This window comes from Chiloscyllium plagiosum, unplaced genomic scaffold (assembly GCF_037043375.1).
Source record: "Chiloscyllium plagiosum isolate Xiang-an unplaced genomic scaffold, Cpla_swu_hap1 HiC_scaffold_14, whole genome shotgun sequence".
Taxonomy (NCBI): domain Eukaryota; kingdom Metazoa; phylum Chordata; class Chondrichthyes; order Orectolobiformes; family Hemiscylliidae; genus Chiloscyllium; species Chiloscyllium plagiosum.
In genome coordinates, this window is record NW_028270152.1 from 60,732,010 (window position 1) to 60,750,945 (window position 18,936).

General features: G+C 41.0%; 1 long non-coding RNA gene across 2 annotated transcripts in view; it reads right to left on the bottom strand.

Moving 5' to 3' along the window:
• The window catches only part of LOC122559216 (uncharacterized), a 67,879-nt gene extending 52,625 nt beyond the window's left edge, over positions 1-15,254 (bottom strand). For both annotated transcript variants that reach the window (XR_015759275.1, XR_015759274.1), the window contains exon 1: positions 14,927-15,254. This is a non-coding gene — a long non-coding RNA (uncharacterized LOC122559216). The remainder of the gene's footprint in view (positions 1-14,926) is intronic.
• Positions 15,255-18,936: the final 3,682 nt, after the last annotated feature.

Here is an 18,936-nt window from a genome sequence, read left to right on the forward strand (position 1 = left end):
CCTTTTAGATTAAAGGTTAAATCAAGGTCCCATTTGTCTGTTCAGATGGATGTAAAAGATTCCATGATACCCCTTGAGCAAGGGTTCCCAAACTGTGGTGGTGGCCACCAATGGCATCAGGGGACAAGCAACTGGGGTCACATGAAGGCAGTGGCAGCATTGTATCAGATAGTCAGATTTGACAGTGCTGGGATTGGCTGCGAGCCCCCTTTCAATGTAGATTAATTTATTTTTGGTTATGAACATGGCCTAATCCAGTGCATTCTGAGGCCCACTTGCTGACATCAACAGATCCTGCAAAATGGTAGGTGTCTTGTGCCTGTGTCCCTGGTGTTTGAGTGCCCACCTCAATAACTGTCTCCGACTCCCACCCTCTATTTTCGTTCCGGAGTTATTTCAAGTGTGAGGCTTTCAAAATGGGGCCACAGCAGAGGAAAATAGGTTGGGGAGCACTGTATTAAAGAAAGAACAGAGGAAGTCTGCCAGTGTCCGACCGACTTTCATCCATTAATCAGCATACTCCAGTGGTCATTCTATGTATGTGAACGGAGGTAGTAAGAGTCAATAAGATGTCCATCTGAGGGGGAACCACAGTTGTGTGGCTAAACCAGGTAATATTCCTGCTAGTTCAGGTCACCAATCTTCACACTCAACCTTGGTCTCAGTACCATTCTGGGAGACACCTGCAATACACTTATAACACTTCTATCCGGACAAAGTGGAGGATGTCATAAAGAATGGCTGAAAGATGCAGCAATGTAGGCCAGTATAGATATTTTTTTAACCTGCTTCAGTACTTACATCACTTGTAGCTATCTGTTGGATGTGCAGCAGATAGTGCAATATTCATGTTTTATTCATTGGCCTTTAAGCATTCACTGTTTTTTGGAGTGAAACAGTTTAATCGTGCTGCTAATCAGTAGGAAGCAAACTCTACTTTTACAGGCAGGATATAAAGGAAACTGAGTAAGTTCCAGGGAACTCAAACCCATTCCTATATTCTTGTGATTGTTATATGTCTTAAAAACCACAAATGTTACAATGAAGAAGTCATGGTCATTTCCTGATATTTTTACTGAATTCAAAGGCTTCTACAAAGGGCGCCCAAGTTACCGTGGAATAATAACCTTGAACATAATCTCAGGATTTGTTCAGGTTCTAATAAATCAGGATGCTCACTTGCAAAAACTGAATTTTGTATTCACAAAGCAACAGCACAAGTTACACCTTACCTGCCAGAAAACTGTTTTGTGTGACATAGTACAAGGTCTCTAATATTATAATCGAAATAGTCATTGTTAAGCAGTGTGACAGGACATCCATTAAAATAGTATTTCACTAATTATCTCTGATTACCCTTTTTTTTAAAAGAATCAGGACGTGGGTAACACTGGCAAGGCCCATTAACCTGCCCTTAAGATGACAGGGGACCTCATTTTTAACTAGTGCAGTTATTATGTTTATGTCGTTATGCCTCCTAGAAGGCCGACTCAGTGTTGATGAAGTAATGATGATAAAAAATGGAAACAATATGGCACACTTCACGAACCTTAGTGACAGCCTAATAAAACTGACATAAAGCTGGTGTGCTGTATGTGTTGCTCATGCATCTCAGAATTGGCAAAAATAGGAGCAACACACATACACATACAAACTGCAGGTGATGCGGTAACTCTTTGAATTGGCTGAGTTTCACCAAAACAAGGCCTTTGTGCTCTTCTCAAGACCTGGGATGCCATGCCCCTCCCTCAGCATAGCCCAGTCAACTGTGATGAGTGTCAATCAGCAATGCAATGTTGAGAGTACTCTGATACAATGCATGATTGATCCAAAGTAGAATGAGGGCGCTGCATCGCTGAATTCAGTTGACAGGAAGGAGCTACTGAGCCTGGGCTGCTTTGGGACCGGTAAGGGTCAGGGTGTGGATGGATTATTTTGCCCACTTCTGAGCTGCAGTGGTAAATGACAGATACCCAAGAGCAGGGTCTGGAGCGATCCTTTTAATCAAATGACAGAATGTTTATGGGTGCACAGGACACAAAGCAAAGCTAACCAAAGAATACAAGGATAATTCCTGATAAAAAAAAAATCAACCTTCTTTGCATCTAGAAAGTTGTAAACATTTGGAATAATGTCAGGCTAAAAAATTAACTGAAACATCAGAAAATAAGTGAGTGAGGCTAGTGCACTAAATGGATGAATTTAGATGGGCCAAATGGATCAACTTCTTTTATGTTCTCATCGACTTAAGCTTTCCTAAGCACAACCACCATCCTTGCTCGACTGAAAGATAATTTGTCTTTAGTAGCTGTTCCCAATGCCCAGAAGCAAGACTGCACGGATCAACAATCGAAGAGCAAGAGTAATTTAAAATATGTCTGTAGCACCATGAAGACAAGACACTGCGATTCTAATTATCATGTTTATTCTAGGTGAATAAGGTCTCAGAACTTTAATAAAAAAATAGCTTGACTCTGAACTGTGTCATCAATTCAACAACCCAGTAATTAACAAATTCTGAAATCTTTGAGATATGAAAGCAATATAAAAGGTTTTATGCCTATTTACTCAAGGTTGCTCAGTTTGACCTTTGGAGTAGTCAATCTAGAATGTGCCTTACAGCAACAGCAAATAAAATATCATTCCTTCTGCTTATAGCCATGACTATAATTTTGTACACAGATTCTAATGTTGATTATCAGAAATGAAGACTACAAATAGATGGATAGAAAACATTTCTATTGCAAATAATTAATGATACAGAGAACGGACACTCAGTTCTGATTTCAAACATACATTTAACACTATTGCCCTTTGATGTCACTGCTTTGATCTTTCAAACTGAATGAGAGCTGTCAATATCCTTTCATGAAAATTATACTATGCATGAAGCTTTGTCAGATTTTCCATATTGCCATCTTGAACAGCGTCCAAAATAGTATTACTTCCATTTCGAAAACTAACACCAAAAGATTTTCTTTAAGCTGAAGCAAGAAAAAAAACACCCTATCTCTATGGGCCACATATTAAACGTATAGTTAGTAAGTTTGCTGATGATACCAAAATTGCAAGTGTAATGGACAGCAAAAAAAGGTTATCTCAGAGTACAACAGGATCTTGATCAGATGGGCCAATGGGTTGAGGAGTGGCAGGTGGAGTTTAATTTAGATAAATGTGAGGTGTTGCATTTGGAAAGGCAAATCAGAGGAGGACTTATACACTTAATGGTAAGGTCCTGGGGTGTGTTGCTGAACAAAGAGACCTTGGAGTGCAGGTTCATAGCTCCTTGAAAGTGGAGTCGCAGGTAGATAGGATAGTGAAGAAGGTGTTTGGTATGCTTTTCATTATTGGTCAGAGCATTGAGTACAGGAGTTGGGAGGTCATGTTGCGGCTGTACAGGACATTGGTTAGGCCACTTTTAGAATATTTTGTACAGTTCCCTTCTTCCTCTTATAAGAAGGATGTTGTGAAACTTGAAATGGTTAAGAAAAGGTTTACCAGTATGTTGCAAGGTTTGGACGGTTTCAGCTAGAAAGAGGGACTGAATAGGCTGGGGCTGTTTTCCCTGGAGCGTCGGAGGCTGAGGGGTGACTTTATAGAAGTTTATAAAATGATGAGGGGCATGATAGGGTAAATACACGAGGTCTTTTCCCTGGGTTGGGGGAGTCCAAAACTAGACAGCAGAGGTTTAGGATGAGAGGGGAAAGCTATAAATGGGACCTAAGGGGCAACTTTTTCATGCAAAGGGTGGTGCGTATGGAATGAGTTGCCAGAGGAAGTGATGGACGCTGGTACAATTACAGCATTTATCTGGATAGGTGTATGAATAGGAAAGGTTTAGAGGGATAGGGGTCAAGTGCTGGAAAATGGGACCAGATTAATTTAGGATACCTGGTCAGCATGGACAAGTTGGATCAAAGGGCCTGTTTCTGTGCTGTATATCTCTATGACTCTTAAGTTGGGTTATTACAGCCAATATTAAAAGACAAGTCTCGGTGTCCCAATTATTCTCTCAGCTGCATAAAAACTTGCATTTACGTGGCACTTTTACAGTGAAGAACACCCAACGTAGTTCACAACTAAGATTGAATATATCCATGAAAGACAAGAATTTGGAGGAGCAACCAAAAATATGATTAAGAAGATGGATGGAGATATACGGTAAGTAAAGAAGCAATTAACCATTGTATATAAAGGAAACTAGGTGGAAATAAAGGTGTCTTTCTCCATTCAAGAAACACAATTGGTTATATATGTGCGCTCAATATTTGCTGGCTCTCTTCGATGATGCCATGATTCTGGACTTCTGCTTACCTCATGAGTTTTGGATTCTGCTGCCACACATTGAAGTACCATCAGTAGGTGGCATCATGAGGCTATGTCACATGGATAATGAGCCTCGTTCTTTATTGTAAACATGCCATCATTGACACTATCCAACTGTTACAGCATGAGCATCAATATTGAACTTCCATAACCTATGGTACTGTCAATGTTACTGAATGTATGGATTACTGGACACTCAGTGGAGACAGCACTACACATAGAATAGTGGCAAGATCTTTTCTCGCCTCATCGGAAATGCTTCCTTTCCCTTACCCACTATCAAAAGATGTGGATTTTTTTTAAAGTGGTGTCATCTTTTCCCGGTATGGAGAAAGGTTTTCACTTTCATACCTAATTTCCTCATTATTTTGACCAGTTCCACCAGTTGGGGCGCTCTGCCTCATACACCATCTTAGGCCAGAATGTCAGGCTGAGCAACTGCTTCTCTAAGTGCTCAGTACAAAGACCCAGCAATTGAATTAATTCATTGCTTCAACTGACCACTGCTCACACCATTGGAGAGGAGAAAACAAAATGAAAAAAGTGGAGAAACCAATAAAGAGGAAAATCAGTGATGGTGGAGGAGATCAACAGAAATTAGGGATAAAATGAATCAACACATGTGTGGGAAACCGATGAGCATGTGGAGTTTGAGTAATGAACACAAGGTTGCAGGAAATAGGAGCAAGAGCAGACCATATAGCTGCTTTTCAATTTGACAATAAAATCATTATAAATCCTCAATCACAATATCACACTCCTCTCTGTACGCTTTGATTCCTTTAGGGTCCAATAGGTACTGATCTCAGCCTTGAATATGCTCAAAGACTGAACGTCTATACACCCCCTCGTCCCCGAGTTCTAAAATATTCACAGCCCTCAGAGTGAAAAAAATTTCTCCTCTCCTCACCCAAGTTCAAAATAACTGCCCCCTTAGCCAGAGACCTTCAGCAAGGGGAAAGAACCCAGTCCAGGCTTGTAGACATCGTATTTTCAATGAGGTCACCTCTCATTTTCCAAAGGACCATGGAATATGAACTACTCTACTCACTCACTCTGGGTAGGACATCTTTATCACGAGAGTTAATGCAATAAAATTAATTTGGATCCCTCAAAAGGCAAATATCCTGTTTCTTGAGCAGGAAAATTAAATCTATATACTGTACTGCAGGTCTGACCCCACTAAAATTCAATATAATTGCAGCAAGATTTATTTTCTCTTGCCCTCATTACAAGTAAGATTACTAAATTTTGTAGAAAACTTGGTGAGAACAGGAGAAAGTTAGCAAGAGGCAATACGAGAGAGTGGAGGAATATCAATGAATTATGGGGAAAGTCAGCCAGAGAAAGAAAATAAAATCACTGCCAGAGAGACATTGACATGAAAAATGGACATCAATGAAAGAGATAGAGATCACTACCAGAGATGGTTCACTGGGAGAAATGGATATCAATGACAGAGATGGATATCAATGACAGAGATGGACATCAGCAAGATAAATGTCATCTGCAACAGAGATTGATATCAGCAAACTAGATGGATATCAGCAAAAGAAATGTCACCTGCGAGAGAGATGGATATGCATGACAGAGATGGACATCAGAGGAGAGGTTAGCTGTAAGCTGGACCCTGGTTCAGTATGTAGCTTGTCTGGAAACATCCCTTTAAATGACTGCGTGTCTGAGTTTTTGCAAAGGTTTAATCTCTTAGCGTAACAAAGCCCAGCAGAACAGGTACTTCAGGAAACGGAGAAATTGACAAAATGAAATTGCAAATCGCATTAGCGCAAATCCCAAACCCAACAAAAAGAACACATTCATTCTTACTATAAAATTGCCTTCATCTTGATGCTGACAATCATGACAAAAGGCATTACATTCAAATACAGTATTATGCACTGTTTCTGTACTCACACATTCCCAATTGGAGGAGGATACGTTCTCACACATGCTCTGTATTTTAATTTATCCTGTTATGAAACATAATGTCCCTTTCCTTTGCTTGGTGTGTCAATACCTTCTCAATGAAAAGAAAATTACAGCTTGACTTCAGTCCTGGTAATACTATCAATTGCCTTCTGACGAGGCAACTGATATGTTCTCTTTTTTCTTCCTACCCAACCCTGTAGTGGGAAGTAAACATTTTCTCCTTTTTCAATTTCAGATTGTGGGTGTTGCAAGAAATGGCAGTAATCACTACCCAATCCCAGTTGGGCAGATAATACTTTAGTACTAATATCACTGGACACGTAATCTGGAAGGCCAGCTAATGTTCTGGGTTTGAATGTCACTGTGGCAGCTGGTGAAATTTTGATTCATTTAATAAGAAGTCTAGAACATCCAGCTGGTTTCAATAATGGTGACTGTGAAACAGTAATCAATTGTTGTGAAAATCCTTTCAGGAAGCAAATCTGTAATCTTTACCTGGTCAGGCCTACATGTGACTCCAGACTTACAGGTGTAGTTGACTTCTAACTGCCCTTGCAAGTCACTCACATCAGAAGCACTTAGAGGTGGATGACAAATGCTGGTCTCACCAGCAATACCCACATTACATGAAGGAAGAAAGAGAAAAGAAAATTAGCCATGAGAAGGTGACTTCTTCCTGAAACTCTGCAGGCTACCTGTGCTGATTTTAAGTAGGGGGTTCCAGGATTTTTACCCAGCAGCATTAAAGGATAGGCAATATGTGTTCAAATCATGGAGGTTGAAGAGCTGGAAGTGATGTCATTAACATGCATTTGATATCTATGCCCATCTGAGATCACCTATTTGGGGCATGATTTCATTTCGTTCTTAGCACTCTACTAGTTAACCAGTCTACAGGTAACCTCCTGGTCAATTAAAAAGCCATGTGAAATACTTTGAAAGTTATGAAATCAATTGAAATGTAGAAAACCTTTTGATTCCGATCAAACAATAGCAACAACTTTCACTTATATTGTTCTTTTAATGCTGCAATATATTCTAAGCAACTCCAAGACAAAATGGAAGGAATTATAAAGAGCAAAATGTAGGTGGAGTTTATGTGAAGCTGGCTGGCCTTGGATAAGTGATCTGTGATAGGGAGCTGTTCACACACTCAGTGGGCAGTGGACAGTTCCACAAGAGAGCCCATCAGTTTTTAAATATCTTATTTACAAAGTCTTTTAAGAAAAAAGGAATACTTTCAGATCTTGTCCAACACAGCTTGCACCTCTCTGTGGAATGTTGTACCTAATAATGATTGGTCTATCATTTTTCCTGGTCTCTCCTGATAGTGATGACTTCCCCTGATGCACAGATCCTCAGCAATCAGCAGATTCTTTGACAGTGCAGACTGGGGCCATGAGAACTGATCTCGGCTTTAACAAATGTCTCCATCATTGCTTTTAGATACAGCCACTGAAAAACAGCCAGGAACAGGGAATCTGGCTGACTTTCTCTCTCCCACACTTAGAATCATTAATTACATACTTCGACCAGGATCTAACTGAGATCAAAGATCAAACCTCTATACAGCTCAGTACAACAATTGAAATTCCACTCAGGCACAAAGACATTGAGTAAGGTTCTGCAATATATATCCTTTTTCAATACCTTGTTGGCCATCCAACTGTTATATTTTAGCAGTTACAAGCATAACATCCCTCCAAAATTTAATCAACTGCTAAAGTACACAGATGCACTGACTCATTTGCATAGTGGGAATGTTGAAATATTTCAGTACGGTACTGAGGGAGATCTATCTTTCTGATGAAACTTTGAAACAATGTCAACTCTGTCTCTCATGTGAATGAAAGATTCTGTAACACACTTAGAAGAAGAGCAACAAGTTCTTCCAGAGCTCTGAGTAATAATTATCTTCCAACTAATATTATTAGGATAGATTGTGGCCATTATTTAATTGCTGTTTGTGGGTCATTTCTGAATACGAGTTAGACTTCCTTGTATTACAAAATAAGAAACCGTACAAGAACATCAATAGTTGTGAATCACTTTGGACATTCTTTGGTCACGGAAGAGGTTATATAAGTAATTCCTCTTCAAAATTATTCTGATACAGCAACAAAAGTTGAAGATAAACAATCAAAATGAAGGCTTTATTAGTCCATGAGAGCTGTTTTCCAAAACATAATAATGAAATGAAAGGTCTTCTGCAGCACCAACTTTAGAGATTATTCATTGTTTGAAAACAAGTCAATATCCAATTCAAAAATAAAATGATTAATTGTCTCACAGCTTAATGCTGAGATCCAGTGTGCTGGTGACTCAGACAAAGTAGAAAGAAGGTACTTTGTTTCCATATGTTTCACCTGGGGAAAAGCCAGAGATCATTCTCCTTGCTGAAAGCAGCACCTGAACTAATTTGGTTTTCCTAGCTAATTAGAAGCCGAATTAGATTGGACAGCCCAAAGAACCAGTGATTACCACCTAGAGCCCAGACACAGGGTCTAGCCTGTACATGTAATTCTCCTCCATCAGTATCATGAGTGGAACATATGAAAAGGCTTTTCTCAGCACTGTCACTTCATTGATGAATGAATGGTAAGTTGGAACTTTAAGAACTGGAGACATCTATAACCTGAGATAATTGTCTATTAAATAGAAATATTATTCGCTGTCCTGAAGCAGCATACTTCTGCAGCCCGATCATGAAGACATAAACTCTTGCCTTATATAAGCCTTGGGTCATTCTCCCATAGATAATATAAAAGTTGGAACCATTCTTCAATTAGCTGTATTATGCAAGGCATGTGAGAAATTAAAGCATTCCATTAATAAGACATCTTTCGCAACCTCAGAATACCCCAAGGATTTTATAGTCAATTAATCACTTTTGTGTTGCAGTCATAATCGCAGCATAGTTGTGCACAGCAAAATCCCAAACAGAACATTATGAAGGTCTCTCTTACTGCTGGTTCATGGATATGTATTGATCTGGCTACCAGGGAGAAATCCCCTTTCGTCATTGCTACAGTGGATCTATTATGACAACCTGAGGGAGCTGATATTGCTATTTAATATCTGAAAACACCACCACTACCCCCCCCTCCCCCGCCACTCCAACAGTGAAGCACTCCTTCATTACTGTACTGTTGCTCAGTACTGTGGTCCTTGCACAAATCTCCTATGAGAAGAATTTAAAGCAACAACCCACTGTCTCAGAGGTAAATGTGCTGCTCATTGACCCACGTGAATACTTGCAGACCTGACGCTGCAGAACCTTACCCAGTAATGGCACAAAGGTGAGAGGAAATAAAATGCAACTCGAGAAACAGGATTTATTAACATTGTATGGTGATCTGCTGCTGGAGAGGAGTTAAAGTTCAAAACTGATGGAAATGTGCATCAAATTCCTCTTTACAGCTGTCCAATTTCAGGGAAGTACCAAGCGTATATCAGGAAAAGGAAAATCTGTGCGAGCGTCATTAAGAGACAGTCTCACACTCCATGTTAAGAGAACAGTTTTGACAGAGGCTTCAGTCTAGGATGATGCAAGAGAGTAACTAACCAAGAAGAGATGAAATGATAAATTCAACATGTCAAGTTTAACAATTAATGAGGGTGGAATTTACCTCTGAATACAGAAATTTAAAAAATACTTTCTGCTGCCAGAATGTATGCAAATTAAAGGTTTTGCATCCAAAACCAATGGTTAGCTAATAATAGCAGGAATAAAACATTCTAGTGTGTTTTATGCTGGAATACAAGACTGAAAATCAAGTCAGGCTTTGCTTCAACTTTCAGCCCCATATCATTACATAGTGAGAAAGAGAGAGAGAGAGTGAAAGAGGTGGGGGAGAGGGCAAAAACAGCAAAGGAAAGAAATAAACAGAACATAACTGGATTGGACAAATGAGACAACAAGTAAGAGAATGTGTGAGAGAGAGAAAGCAATAGTTTAGTTTCATTAGGAAATGAAGGCAATAAAACATTATTCAGACAAGGAAACTCCTTTGATGCAAATTCTTATCTTATTCAGATAATGAATGAATGAATGAATGAATAAATAAATGATTTTGTTGTTACATGTATTTGGGAAAATATGGTGAAGTGTTCTGTAGCAACAATCAGGCGCCATTTTGGATTACAAAAAGAATAAAAAGAATTTACTTAAGTAGAGCTTCATCTTCAGCTCGATTGACATAAAGATATAATGGCAGAAAAATAAGAAATAGCATTCAAGTTCACAGTCCTCTCGTCAAGCACAGCTGCAGGTTCTCTTAACGTACTGGGGTTTTTGTAAGGTGTTCTGGTTTCTGGGCTGCAATGAATCCCTGTTCCGGGTCCAGCCAATGCCCCAGGAGTCCCCGGTCTCCACTGCCTCCTGGCATGGTTAGGAGTCTCCACTCCGGGCCTGCAGCAACCAAGAGCCACCATTGCAGCGCCACCTTCGGCAAGAGTCCCAGTCCAACCTCCTCTGCAATGCCACCTCCATCTCCGCCGCCGACAAGGAGATGAAAAAAAGATGAAAAGGAAAGGAAAAGAAGGATGCGGCTGACCTGAACCTGACAGGCTCAGAAGCCCAAACCTACCTACCTTGCAGGTGCAGCCATCTTGGGTAAAAGCAATTTAATCCCATCAGGACCTGTGAAACACAAGTACACCTCACTACTGTTTTCAGCAGAAATATTGTGCAGGCTGAATATAATAAAATACTCAACCATAGTACGAAATGACTCATTACCAATCTCAGTACGCATCTTCTTTCACCTGATAAGGTAACCTGTAGCAAAAAGGTCTAAAAGCTGAAAGGAAAACAAACTACATGGATGTTGACAGGACAGCCAGTATCTATTGTTTTTCACTTCTGAGTTACAAATGTGTAAACTGTACACACTTCTCTTCTAAGCAAAGTGCGACTCTTGCACAATAATTCTCACCAATACCAGCTATTACAGACTGCTCCCTGAAATCAGCTATTTACTTCAGGCTGTGTCATACTCAACTGCCAATAATCACACATTTAGCACAGCCCTAAACAGACAAAAGACACAAAAACATATTGTCCCTGCAGAATTGTTACAGATCGCCAACTCAAAGGTTGCCCGTAGAACCATGGTCACTCCCCTTAGAAGCGTGCATGTTTCCCATGCAAATATGCACATCTTCAACACTCACACATTTGACATGCACACACTTGCTCTCAACAAAATGTGTTCCCCTTGCGCTTATCAAGAGTTTTATTTTTACAGTGTAACAATCAGAAAATGGATACAGATTGGTTTCTGTAGCTTATCATTACTGGGCTGCCAGTCTGGAAATGAACAAGTTGGCACCTTACCCAGCTGCATTGTTCAGTTTCTCTATTTGAAAACCATGCTCATAAAAGAAACACAAATTCAAAGCACCAAAGGGCAGATTTCAAACTGATGCCAGATGTTTCTTCACACAAAGGGTATTCAGTACATAGAATGGACTCCAGATTACACTAAGAGAAAAAGATCTCTTGGGTTATTTGAGAGGCACTGGATGCTAAAATAATGAGGAGATTAGAACTGTACGTTTGGTTAAAGGCATTAATTAGCCTTCTCATCTGTAAGTGTTTTGTAATTTTCTGAATTTTTTTTCCAATTTCTCCAAGTTAGAATTAAGAATTATAAATTGTTCATCTGTCCACGTTATCAGCTGTTTTCAGATCCATATCAACTGCAGTTTGAAGTGGAGGTAAATGAGCAGGAAAGACAAATTTTCTCCTCTGTGTTCTCATTTAAATCCAATACAGATTTGGACTGTTTCAAGGTACGGAATGAAGTCAATGAATGCTACAGCATAAATTCTCAACAATTGGATCAATTGCTGAGTTAATGAAAATCTGAGGAGTTCACAAGATTTTTTTTTGATTCCACAAATTCAAAGTTTGTAACAAGTCAGTTGGGTGATTGCTTAAGAACATTAAGAATAGAATCCCAATTAATATTCAATTCAAAATGTCACACCTGACTCCAGGTTTAAAGGTGACCCAGTAGTACGGTAGCTATGAGTTAATGCCGTCTCAAGATGAAATAAAGATAACAAATACCCACAAATCTCCCTGGCAGTCCAGTAAAGAAAGAGGCTGCCCATTCGAACAGCAATCATTGAAGATCAAAAGGTTCCAGGTTCAATTCAAAGTTGAAAATGAATTGGGTGACACACTGATGTGACATTAGGTCAGTTGACCTTGCTACCATCATAGAAAGGAAAATGCAAAGCCAGCCAGCTTCTGACAATTATAGGCTATCTGTTGACCCCGACTAGCAACATGCACATAGTTTTACAACATGGTAAGAAGCCAGTCTGTCTACACCACCATTCTAACAGAGGTATTCAATTCATTCTGTTCTTCTAATTATTCCCTTTTTACTTCAAATATTTGTCAATTCCCTTCAGACGCACTCACAGTTTACTTCCAGTACACTCTCTGGTAAGGCCAGTTGAAAGTATAATGGGGCTCCCTGGCTGTGCCTTCCACAGATGAGTAGCCTGTTCGAAGACCAGGAGAGGGAGAGAAGGGGATGAGAGAAGAGAGGAAGATGGAAAGAACGAGAGAGAAAAAAGAGGGTGAGGGAGAGCTAGTGAGGGTGAGAACAATAGAAAGAGAGAAGAGGAAAGAATGGGGGGAGGGAGAATTCAAGAAAGAAAGATAGAAAATGAAAGAAAGGAAGAAAGCAAGAGATTAAAAAAGCATGAAAGCAAGCACAAAAGAAACAGGCACAAGTAGTTAGATAAATAGATATCTAGATAGACAAACAGATAGATAGACAAACACATAGATAGATAGATAGACATATAGACAGACAGATAGATAGACAGATAGATAGATAGACATATAGATAGACATATAGACAGATAGATAGATAGATAGACACAGACAGATAGATAGATAGACACATAGACAGATAGATAGACATATAGACAGATAGATAGATAAATAGATAGACAGAGAAAGTAGTGAGAAGAGAGAACAAAACTAGTTTCAGAAAAAGATTATCAATACTGCAACAGCTGAGAAATGGATGGTTTAACAGGGGAAAGCGAGGCACACCATCGATCTAAATTATGGACATTTAATGCATTGTTCAAACCATGTTTTGTGGTTAACAATCAGAACACTGATTTGTTCTTCAACAGTAAAACACGATTCTTACCCATCACAACCTCATTATCTACCATTATAAACTGAAAAGGAAAATCCCATAAACCTGCAACCTGCCACTGTATCTAGCTTTTCATAAGGTTTACCAAGCTAATAATTATATGACAAGAATTAGCACTAATCCAAGTTTTCAGAACAGTCTGCTCCAGTCATACTTAAAGCTGGTTGCACATTATTCATTAAATTTGTTTTTAAAATGCTGGTGCACGAATGTTCAAAATGTCAGAGTGCTGCTGTTCTTTGTGTCGGTCCTTTTTTTTGAACAGAATTTATTGACGAACACAAAAGGTGAAACATTTGCACCTCACTGAAAACACTCTGAACAGTAAGTTTGTAATGGGGATGCTGAAACAAAAGTGCTTCGAGCATCATTTGGAAGGGGAGGTGCAAAGTACTGGACCACACAACATTTCAGAAGTCAGAAACTTTATAGAATCATAAACAATGACCAAAAGCAGCAAAATTTGAGACAGTCCTTGTTTAAAATTGGAACTATGGCGTCGGGAAGAAGGTAAACTATTTAGTTGGATGTATCCACCAGTTACAATGCACACAAACACATTCTAACCAATCCTGAAGAATTACTGATAAGACCAGTGCTAATTCCTTTCTCCCAGTTTGTGACTCGCAAGATCTTGGATCCGCTTTAATATGAATAAAGTGCTCTCAATTGGAATCCATTCGGTAGCAGATGGAAGCCTTTTAATGATCATTTTGACACAAGGGGTACAAAACTAGAAATCCCAAACCTAAACTCGAATCTCGCCAACAACATTGTGGCGAGCTGCCGACCCTACTCTATATAATCCCAACGCCGAAAAAAGGTGCGCATTTCACCTGAGTTTTAAGACTCGCAACATCACTATTACTGAGAACAAACCTGATGGGGAGGGAGTCCAGCGAGCCAGAGCAGTCAAAAACTGCTGGAAATCCTAAATTAAAACAGTGAAGCCTGATCATTCATTTCCGTGCTCCTGAAAAGGAAATCTTTTAAGTTTAAGAAAACGTTCAGTCTGAATTGACAAAGAGCCACAAACTGGGAAGGTTCCTTTATTGCTGGGTTGCTGCTCAGTGTCAGTAATGGGGGTTGGGAAGAGTCGGGTTTTTTTTGTCAGAAACACAGCCCCTTCAAAAATAAATAGCAAACAACTGGCAGCACAAAACAAAACAAAGCCGACTTTACAACAATACCAGCAGTTTGCAAAGATCTGCCACTGGGTTCCGGAGAGCTGGAGGCAACAGAGCACTGGGGCTTGCAACAAAGAGCATTACAGTTTGACAAAATAAAAGCAGATAAAGAGTTGGATTCATCCAGGGGACTTGCAGCCGGTGACTTTGCCTCATTTCGGTGAGTGAGTGAGCCCTCTTCCCTCCACGGCGTGCACTCCTTTTGTGGGGCTCGTTTCGATTTAACATAAAACCTTGGGACTTGGAATAGAGATCACAGCAGCAGAGAGAAAGTTAAACAGATGTGCCTACCTGACGATTCCGTGCAACTCGAGTTAGGTGCTGTCCGCTCAGTGGAAGTTGGGATGTGGGGCTCGGATGGTGTCGGTTCCAGGTGAAACCTGCACACACACACACACACTCTCTCTCTCTCTCTCTGCCTTTCTCCTCCCTCTGGGTTTGGTGCTGCAATTTCTGCCTGGCGCCCACCTCCGCTGTCGGGGCGGAGCGAGGCTCCCCGCACTGATAGATACATGCTTCCCCCATCAGCTTGCATCAGCAGTCCGCCGCGCTCTCCCTCTAATCCCCACCCTCCTTTTCTCTTTCACCCGGAGCTTTAGTGGATGCAGAGAGAGAGAAAAAAAACATTCCCTTCAGCCTCACAGGAAGAACAAAGGCACCGCTGGCATGCCAGTGGCAGAGCCAATGAACAAGCAGCATGGAAATAAAAGGGAGCTTTACCTGGGCTACGACCCCTTTCTACAGGGTTTAGAGATTTTTTTTGCAAGCAGAGAGGGGGGAGGGAGGAAGACAGAGAGGGGGGGGGGAATGCAATCAGCACTGTCTGAATAGATCAGTTAATAGAGCAAACAAGGAATCACTTCTCTTTCTCTGGACAGGGAGCAGCGATGAAACGCCAGCTCTTGTTTTTGTTGTTGTGTGTGGTAAACTGCTTTCATTGGACAGAATTGATATGGTAATCCAGCAAGCCGGCCATACTGGCTCATTGCCGTGGCAACCCGGGGATGGCGAGGTTCAGAGAACAAAGGGCAGCAGGCTCCAAAAACAAAGATGAGCCAGAAAAAAAGGAGGCACTTCGAACGAATTGCGCGCACACACACATACACACACAATCCCGAAGCCCTTTCGAAAATATCTGCACTCCCTTTAAGTTTCCTCTGCTCCTTCCAACCTCCCCACCACCACTACCACAATATTAGCAAAAAGTGGCCTTGTATGCCTGAGGTAAATGGAAATCTGTCTAAGCTGGAAGGTGGTTCTTTTGGTGGGGAGAGGATGCGATGTAAGGATGGGAAAATATCAAAACAAAACGCCCGTTTCCTCCCTCCCACCCTTATTATTATTTGGGTAGCCCTTTTTTTTCCTTAAATAAAAGCTATTGCTAATGCAGGCTGAAGGAGGACTCTTGTGAAACAAGTTCACTGTTGCTGGTCAATGATACACCTACAGTATTGCAGGGATGCTGTGTCAGCCTGAGGAAGCTCAAGATTTTTGGGGGGTGGGGGGAGGGGAGATCTGGGTGTTGGTGAGCTGCCCTTCTCCCTCTGCAACCCTCCTCATCTCTATAGGGGGCTGGGGGTACGTGAGTGAGTATTTTACTACCCCCTTTCGAATTGTCAGGCTCCATCCTGCCCTGCCTTGTCCAGGGATTTCTGATGAAGGGCTCCTGCCCGAAACATCGATTTTCCAGCTCCTCGGATGCTGCCTGACCTGCTGTGCATTTCCAGCACCACTCTAATCTTGTCCATGGGTAGTCAGGCGTAACCTGGGATGCAGTGGGCTCAGGCCTTCCTCTCCTCTCACGGGGACAGGGTATTTCATGCATCTACCTCCATTCCACACCCTCCCACCCCCACCCCGACCACACTTCAAAGCCATATGAGCCCTGTGCACAATTCCCACTTCTTCCCAGTGTTACATTTTGGAAGATTTGTGTGTGTGTGAGGCAGACTAAAATACCTCTCCAGTTTCGCTAAGCTGTACCAGACTGGGCTAGTGGACTCTGGATACAGGCTAACAACGCTGTGTTTTATCAGCAAGCCACACACAACAATCAGGCACCCACTGCAGCTCACAGTGCCCCCAAGGTCTGCCACATTACCCATCTCTCAGCCCTGCATTGTTAACTGCAGCAGTTACCATTTGCTTGGCATGAGCAAAGTGATACCCCTGTCTTTCCCGTGAAATGATAACCACCGCAGAAGTCAGCTCTGGAAACCTGAAGGAGTTTACCTCTTCATGAATGTTTGTTTTCGTCGTGTTTGGTGTTCACCATGCTAAGCAATGTTTGTGCTGGGAACAGAGCACAGTTTATCTATCTCCCTGTGTCAAGCATCCCCGCGATTTACATAGGTCACTGCAAGTAGGATAAATCTCCCTTGAATCCGTAACTTTGTTCAGTGTCATCCTACATTCCCCAATTCAGCTGTTCTGTAGCTTTAAGTTACTGTATGGTCCTGTATTATGTGTATTATACACTTGGGAGGCCATAGCTGCGAGCTTTATTCAAGGGAGTTGATGAAATAGACTGACTCTTTAATAGTGTTGTGCTGTCAGAGGTACTGTGCTTCATGTATCATGATCTATTAATCAACATGCGAACTGGTGAATTTTGAGCTTTTTTTTAGGCTTTGCTGGGTGTTATTATGCTGGCCTACAATATCGCAACTTAAACCTTCCCAGGTGCCTGAATATTTCTAACACAAACCTGTTGAACAGCCCATTTGCTCATTTGTGCCCTGACTTCAGTTGCCCATTTCCTATCTCTATAGCTTCTTCCTAACATCTCTCTGCCTTTCTCCTCACTTTGCTATGTTAAGTCACCTCTTAAAACCTACCCTTTAGCCAAGTTTTTGATCATTAATCTTTTCATTTGTTTTTATTTTAATGCTTCTATGAAGTGCCTTTTGAATCTGTTCTTATGGAAAAAGATGCTGTCAATTCCAAATTGTTGTTTGTACAATAAATATACTGTTGGCTACAATTCCAAGCTTAGTAATACAATTGACTCCTAATTGTCTGTGAAATGGCTTAGCAAATCTACAACTACTCCATCTCGAAGGACAAGGGCAGTAGATACATGGAACATAACCACTTGCATGATCAGCCCCAAGCCACGCATTAATTTTAACTGAGAAATATATCACCAAAACCTTCATTAACACTGATTCGATATCCTGGAATTTCTACCTTAATGGCACTGTGGGTGTCCCTACTGCAACAGTGCAAGAAGGCAGCTCACTACAACTTTCTCAATGGCTAGTATAGACCAGCTTAGCCAGCAACATCCACATCTCATGAGTGAATCAAAAAAGTTACCATCAAGCCGGGGAGAAACTCTGATTCGAGAAGAAGTGACAGCAGATATATCTAAAAATGAGGTGTCCATCTCGTGACGTGGGACTTCACATGTGCTATAAACAGCAGGAGGAGCATATGATAGGTGGGTTAAGCAATCAACCGTTGGATAAGATAAAACACATATGAGTAGAGGCATGGAACCAGAACCTTCGGTCCAACTCGTCCATGCTGACCAGATAACTTAAATTAATCTAGTTTAATTTGCCAGTACTTGGCCCATATGCCTCTCAACCTTTCCTATTTATATGCCCATTCAGATGTTCTTTAAATGTTGTAATTGTACCATCCTCCACCACTTCATCTGGCAACTCATTCCATATACGCACCGCCCTCTGCATGAAAAGGTTGCCCCTTCGGTCCCTTTTAAATCTTTCCCCTCTCATCTTAAACCTATGCCCTCTAGTATTGAACGCCCCCACCTGAGGAAAAAGACCTTGTCTATTCACCCTATCCATGCCCCTTATGAATTTATAAATCTCTGTAATGTCACCTCTCAGCCTCTGATGCTCCAGGGAAATTAGCCCCAGCTTATTTAGTCTTTCCCATGAATTTAAACCCTCCAACCTTGGCAACATCCTTGTAAATATTTTCTGAACCCTTTCAAGCTTCACCACAACCTTCCTATAGCAGGGAGACCAGAATTGTACACAGTATTCCAAAAGTGGCCTAACCAATATTCTGTACAGCCAACTAATAAAAGGAGAAGCATCATGACCACCCCAGCTTTAGTCAAATCATGGTTAAATATGTGAATACAAAGAATAAGCTATTGCAACCGTCTGTCACCAAAGTTGCTGAACAAGTGATGCACATTGGACACCCTGAGGCTACCCAATGAGCTGAATCACTTCAAGCCTTATTAGGTCTGTTGTTTGAATGTGACGTATCACTCCCTCTGCTGTGTTCCACTACTGTCCTATGACTTCACCCCAGGTTCTCAA